Here is a 7988-nt window from a genome sequence, read left to right as displayed (position 1 = left end):
CTGCTCTTGGCCATAGTTTACAAAGCTGGAAAAGAACCAGGCAATATTATTTTAAAAAGAAATGTTGTTAGAGGAAATGTTTTCACAAAACAGTAGCCGTTTCTAATAATGGGTATATTTCAAGAAAATCAGGCTCTCCAAAACATATTTTCTAATCCTGAGCTACAGGGTTTATGTTCATAGCTACTGAGTTTAGAACACCTGACTTGCTGTTAACAAAATGCTTACATGGGCTGCTAACCTGGGAAGGAAGGCAGATAACCCTGTGTCCTAAGGGGGCAGAAAATATGCCAACTTGCTCTTTCCAACCCTCATAACAGCTTGGGAAATCATTGAAGTTACCTTGTATTTTTGGAAAGTAGGAATCTTAAAAAAAAAAAAAATCCTGGGAAACTATCCAAGTTTTAAAAACATCTTCTCTCTTCATGGCCCTCCTGCTGTGATTTCAACTCTCAGCAAAGAAGGACAATGGATAGTTATTTTTAGATATTTAACACACCATGAGATTGGTAATTAAGCGAGGCAATGTTTTTGAGTATAGTCCGTTTCTATAGACTAAGATTGCAGTGTTTGTATAAGGTCCACTCCACTCCTTCCAAAGCAAATGCTTGCTCCTTCCTGCAGGCCGTGGACAGAGGTCATAGTTATCTGCCTTGTCTAAGGTGCCTTCCGATCATGTACCTAACCTCAAATGATAGAAACGAAGAGAAAAGAAAATCTGAACCAGCTGCATGGTTAAGAGGCGTTAGGAGCATTAGACCATTGCATTCCTCTCCTGGAATAAAAAGCAAAAAGATGCAGCAAAGCATGAAAGGCTGAGAAACTCACAGTGGAAAAAAAAAGGATAACGTTTGATAAGCTGTTCTCACACAAGGTGAAAGAAAAATCACAAGAGGTCATTAGTTACCACATTTGGGAACACAATACCAGACAGAGCTTTTAAGCCCTCTTCGTTTAAACAGGCATACATGAGAAAAGATGAGTATTTTATGTGCACTCAGCAGCAACCTTATTCTTTATTCCCATCCCTTTGGAAGAGAGCATCTTCTAAAATGCCATTTCCTTTTTCTCTATGAGAATGGGTGGTGAACTTTCCATGGGTCTTCATGTTCTTCTCCAGCCAGAGCTGCAAATCCAGTTCAGAGGATGCCCTGACATTAACACATTGAGAATGTCTGACCCCTAATTTGGGGAGAGGATGAAAAATTAATGGATTCAGATATGCCCAGCCTGAGCAGACAGATGTTCACTTTACACATCATTTAGAATTCTCCGGTGTGTTTGCCTAGGAGATGGTGACTACAGCAGCTAAATCAGAAGAGAAACTGAGGGAAAGAAGAAGACTAGCTAGAGGGTAAAGAGAGAGGGTAGAGAGGGTAGCCAGCACATGGCCAAAGTACAAGTTATGATTGGGACTGTCCCTATGAAAAGAGAAGCGAGGAAATGGAACAATTCCTCTGATGTTACCAGTACACATTGTTTACATGTAGTGAATTATCTCTACTCTCCAGAAATATGTAAAATATGTAAAACTAATTTAAAATAACAGGCTTAAGGAAAAAGTTTGCATGACATAGACTATTGGGAGGTATCTGTATATAATATATGCTCAATAAATGTTAGATTCTTTTCAGAGTAAACAAATATTCACATAGAGACCATGACATTATTTTTATGATTAAGTAAAATAGCCAATTAAGAAATGTGAGGCCATCATTTTCACCTGACAAAGAAAGCCAAGGAAAGGGGGAAGCTTGAATCTAAATTGTAAGCCACATTTTATGCCGAGTGCAAACCTGACCTTTGCATGTGACGCTTTTAATTTTGTGATGTAATGTGTTTGAGTGTATATTCCTCAGTGCTATGTCTGATATAGAATAATTAGAAATATATGGACTTTGTAAAAAACGAAAAACACAAAGTGAAAAAATGCAAAATCAGCTAAACGATGTAGAGATCAACAAATGCATCAAAAAATATTGTTTTCTGGACCATGGCAACACTTCCATCTGTGGTGACCACCCCCACATTGGGACAGAGATGGAATTACTGTGGGTAGACATCATACTCACTGTCTGGCAATATCACAACCCATACACTTCAGAAATGACTCTTTAGAAAAGAATGAGTCAATCTAAATGTCTACTTGATTACTAGGACAGGTGAAAGCTATGTATTTAATTTGGTGACCCCTGGCTATTTTAAGTTAATGTTTGTCACGTGATTAAGATAACCCACCTATGCTATACTTCTGACACAATTCCTCCTGGGGTTTTAGCAGAATGGGCTGTTGTTATGTTATAGCTAATAAACTTGAAACAATCAAGTATGTTTTTCCTTAAATAAACACAGACTAATTCATGTCATAATTTCTAAGCAAGAAAAAAGTCTTTTGTAAGATTATTGTATCTGTCTTGCTTAAAAATCAACAAAACTAATGGAAGGCATGATATTAAAGCTTGTCAAATAATATTTGGAGACTATCTCTAGTATGCAAAGAAATGCATTGAGGAAATTAGTAGGGATACATATTGGACACAAATTAAATAGTTATATATTATATATTTTTAATATTATCCAAAATAGTTTAATATTTCACATGTACCCACTTGAGTTCTGTATGGACGGCATTTATATATTGTCTGGGTCTTCAATCACCAGGTACAGATCAGAATTTACATAACTATACACAATTGTGCTAAAAGAAATTTGGAACACTGTAAATGTAGCTTCGAAAGACTAAGGACCTGGGTTTTAGCCACAGCACTCAAAGAAAAAAAAAAAGGATAAAACGTAGTAGTAGGAAGAGGAGGAGAGTGGTTAATAATGCTAATAGCATTTTAGGAGAAGAGAAACCAATAGGATTTGAAAACAAGCACAAAGATCTTAGGAGAAATGAAAGCTAGAGATAGGATAGAGATCCGACGAAGCAAGAAAAAGGACTCTGTGAACACAGCCTATAGACAACTCTGTACTCCAAGCCTTGCTGCTGTTTGGTCATTGGGGAAATACGTTTTCCAAGGCAATTAGAGCTCAGTTCATATTGTGGGGTTAAGTTTTCGAAGGAAAATGTTAAAGGTACGTTCGGAGGAATCACTTTCCTAATCCAGACTTAAATCTATCAGTGTCATATAGATTGCCACTGTGGCTCAGTACCTGACATGAATAACTTAAAGGAAAGAAAGACTTCTCTGGATTCAGCTGGATCCACCGTTTTGAGCCAGAGGCAAGGTAGAATATCTCAGCTATGGGCACAGGGCAGCCAGGAAGTAGAAAAGGAGAACAAGAAGGAACCAGAGCCAAGACACACAATACAAAGCCGTTTCCCTACTGACCCATTTCCTTCAACCATGCCCCACCCTGTGGCTCCACCACTTTCCAAGCATTCTATCAAAAAATTGAATCTATCAGCCGATTAAGACATTGATTAGGTGGGACCCTCATGATCAAATACTACCAATTTACAGAATTGTCTCTGTAAATACTGCCACAGATACATTCCTGGTCCTGTCTTCCTAATCTTCTTCACATCTCTAAATCTAATTGAGCTGATAACACACATATTCCTTGTGTCAAAGGAGCCAAACAGATTTGAAGCAGTACACAAATAGTTCTTTAATGGCGGTCTTGAATATGATCTTATTTTTTCCATGGAGGCATGATTGATGCCCCTCTGGGTTGCTAAGTCTGTGGCAAGGGTTGAATGCTCTTACTTTGTTCAAATAGAGCAACTTTACATAGTCAGAGAGAAGACTAGAGATGCCACTTTCTGATGGGATTACTTGAGAACATCCAAAACAAGGAAAAACATATATAGGGCTCAAAGATGGTATGAAGACAATAAACTGCTCTGAGGAACAGAAGGCATACTGATGGGGTAAGAATCAAGAATCTTTTTTTTTTTCAGATCTTTTACTAAAGCTGGAAAGAGGATGGATGTTTAAATTAAGCAATGTAGGAAAGTAGATGGAAGCAGAAATGGTACCTATTATGGCTGGAACTCTGCAATGTACTAAAAGTATTCAGAATACATGTCTGTTAAAATAGGACAAACAATTCGGTAACTGGAACAGTTAGTAAGCCATATTACCTAAATGCAGAAGCAAAATGAATCAGACGGTGGGGATGTGAGGACTTGAGGACTAGGGACATGAACTTTTGTGTACACTGTGTCCTGTTACTTCTCAAAACACTGTGCCCAGATCACCCAATCTAGGGTTTCCTTTCTCCTTATCCCTCCCTCCTACCCAAGTATTATAACTCCTTCTTTTATTTCTTTCACAGGAACATGATAATTCTGTAACGAACTAATCTCTTTCCCATAAGATCACAATACTAAGGGCACAGACCTCCTAGCACAGGGCCTTGCTTTGAACACACAGACACTCAGGAAGTGCACATGGGAACCCTTGTTGGTGCTACAGTTGATAGCAATGAGGTAGGATGGGTGAGAAAGATCTCTTCTTTCTTGTAGTATCTGAACTTTTACTTCAGAAAAGTCTGTATGAAATTGCTTGTTTTTTATACAGTGCTTTGCAATGAAGTGGAAGGTGAGGGAGTGGGAACAAGATGTCCTGATGGAAAGCCCTGGAGCTCGCAGGCCAGCCTCTTCCCAGCATCCTTGAAGATCATTAGGTATCTCTTGGTCTGCTCCTTTCTGCTTGAGGAGTTGGCTGCTGTTCCTGAAATTATTATTTTTCCCTTCTATTATGCTTGTCCGATGTGGCACTTTAATGCCTTATAGATAAAATGGTTTCTGTCAGCCTGCACTTCTCAGGCCTGGAGAAAGTTTTACTGCTTCATAAAACCCTGTAATGCCCCAGTGTTTAAAGAAGATCTATCACTCTATCAGTGGGTCTTTATGGGCTCTGTGTACGTCTTTTTTTCTTCTTCTTCTTTTATCTTCGCAATGCAAGGTTGGTTCCTGAAGCAAAAAGGGGACAGAGATGAATGAATATGTGTGTGTTAATGAACGTCAGGAATGCTGCTCAATTTATACTGAGGCAGAATTAAATAGCTAAAGCAAATTGTAGAATACCTCTCAGGCAATGGCAGTAAGCATCACGAAGGAAGTCTAACGTACAAATGTTCTTCTGTAAGTGATCACAGGAGGATTACGGTTTCATTCACTGGTTTAGTTAGAGAAGCTTGGGCATTGCTGTGTTTCAAGTTTCCCTCACCTACCAGATGCTTAGAGACTTGATAACCCTTTACCTAGTGGACAGCCAGCATTGGTCACAACCTGCTTCTAGCCACCTGTTCCATACAGATGTCTCTGTATGGGCTGTAAAATTGTTAAAATGCATCCTTTCAAAGGAAGTAAGCTGAGAGGAGAGTTGCCAGGTTCCAGACAGAAGACATGCTTCTCTCATGTGCTATCTAAGAATCTGAAGCCTGTTAGCTGTAATTAGCATAGTGCTTTCAAGTTGTTGGTGTTGTTGCTTGGTGTGTGTGTGTTCATGCATACATACCTGCATACATTGGGGCTATTGTTGTTATTATTGGTAGTGTGTGTGTGTGTGTGTGTGTGTGTGTGTGTTCATGTACACAGACCAGTATGCCTTGGGGCTGTGTCTGTACATGTGCATGTGATCCGGAGTGACCAGTGTAGAGCTGTGATGGAGGGGGTCTGGTTTCTACTTCTCTCTGCAGTGCTGATTAGTCCCCATGTGCTCCGCCTGCCATATGGACAACACTTCTGTCTCCCACCATCACAGGCGTCACATCATCACCTGCACAGATGGATGGAAATGACCTCATTGGCTGTCAGCAGGTACTCCTTGCCCCCTCTGTTCACGCTCTCTATGACAGTGCACAGGAACCTTATTTTCAGGAGCTCTCAGTAAGCAAATGAGCATCTGTTTCCACACTGCTGAACAATTTGTTTTGTTCAGTGTAGAAAGTATTTCCGAGCTAGTTTCTGAATGCTCTGTGCTTTTGATGACAACCATGATGGACAAACACAGAACAACAGCAACAATAACAAAATGGGAATGGAGCCAAGGATACTTTGGTAATTTAAACCAAAGGAATTGAACAAATAACATGGAGATGTTGTAGGATTGGAATCAGCAACTCCTCCAGGGTGTGCCTTCGAACTCTGATCCACAGCACACAATTTTGCAGTTCTGTACTTGGCCAGAACAGGTACATATGAAGTCATCATTCTATATCTTTCACAGGGGTGGTAGGAGTGCAAAATGCCCAAAGTACAGAGCACCTCTCTTTGTCTACAAAGTAATTATTTTTACCTCCAAAGATATGATTATTATTTGATTTCTCTAAACGATCTCTTATTTGTTCCTCTACAATTTCATACATGTATGCAGTATATCTTGATGTGGTCGGTTGTTCTCATGATGGGAGATGACTTGCCTCCTTTCTGACTTGCATCTTGCTGAAGAATGCTCTCTAAGAAGAGTAGGTGTTTGGGAAGGGCCAAGAAATATTAAGAAGAAAGAGAGGTTACATGTCAGACATATCGTCAGAACAGACATCTTCCATATATTGAATTGTGTGATGATATCCTTCAAGTTTTAGTTCCCCATTCAAAGAAAAAAGTAATATGTGTGGGCTTAGGTGGCATATGCTCCAAGCTAGTGCTTTCCAGGGTTATTGCAACATGGATGTTAAGTGTTCAAAGGCTTTGTAAACTATACTGCGCTTATGTGTCATTAATCATTAGACATGTAGGGTCAGACTCCGTTAAGGAGGTGGAGAGTTGACTCCAGTGAAAGTTATGTTCCCAGGAAGAGAGATAAAGGAGAAAAACTTCACAGAAGCATGTACAATGCACTCTTCAAGTTCTTTGTCTCACCTTCTTCCTATTCTCCAAGCACTGAGCATTGCCTACCATCAAATAAGAAGTATCTTTATTAATCTCTTCCATATTACCATCACTGAACTTATAATTAATGCTTCCTAATTTCTAAAAAGTAGTAGCCAAACCCCATCAGATGATCACTCCAAGATGTGAGAATAAATGTTTTTGGAATAATCATATAATGTCGCAGGAAGGAATCAGAATTATGCCATAAATGATGCTGTAAACGAGAAGCATAGGACCAAGTTAGTTTTGACAGTCAGATTGTTACAGTCTAAAATTGAATAAGGAACTGTCTATATCAGAGTGGCCTGTGGTTATATCTGTGAGGGTTATCTTGATTGTTCATGGATATAAGCAGACCCAGCTCTCTGTGGGTAGCACTATATTAGAAAACTAGCTAACCATGAGATTGCTCCAGTCTTCTTCAAGCAGTGGTTTTCCATGAGAAGTTTCCTGTTGTAAGCTCCTCCCTGAGCGCCTGACTTGACTTCCCTCAATGACACACTGTAACTCATAAGCCAACACAAACTGTTCCTTCCTCAAAATTGCTTTTGGTCATTGTGTTTGTCACGGCAATGTAATGAAACAAGGAGAAAAATCTTGTGGCGTTGACACCAAGCTATGCAGGTGTGATCAGGGGTTTTCCTGAGCTGTGATAATAATGAGTTCCATTTTCATTCCTGCTTTTCCGGGATGTCATGACACAAGTGATTTTGTTTAAGGGCTAATTGAAAACACTAGAAGTCTTCTTTTCTGTACTGGAGTCAGCAACTAAGGCCTTGCCATCATTTTACAGTGTGAAGTGATTAATCTGCTTCCTTTCCAGAGTGGAGACTGAGCCTTTGTAAGGGACAGACCCTGTTAATAGTATGCTGTGATTAGTTGGAGACCCATTTCCACTTAAAGGATTCTTTAGGTAACAACATAATCAGGTTCTAGATTCTAGTATTTTTCTTGAATTCATGATTTTTTTTTAAAAAATGCTCTTTAACAGCTTCCAGAGAATATTCTGTCTCTTCAAGGGTAGATATTCTAACTGGCGGTTATGACATAGAAGAATGCAAATTGATCCATTCCTATCTCCTTGTACTAAGGTCAAATCTAAGTGGATCAAGGAACTCCACATAAAACCAGAGACACTGAAACTTATAGAGGAGAAAGT

Source organism: Mus caroli, chromosome 8, assembly GCF_900094665.2.
Source record: "Mus caroli chromosome 8, CAROLI_EIJ_v1.1, whole genome shotgun sequence".
Taxonomy (NCBI): Eukaryota; Metazoa; Chordata; class Mammalia; order Rodentia; family Muridae; genus Mus; species Mus caroli.
This window is presented reverse-complemented; position numbering follows the sequence as displayed.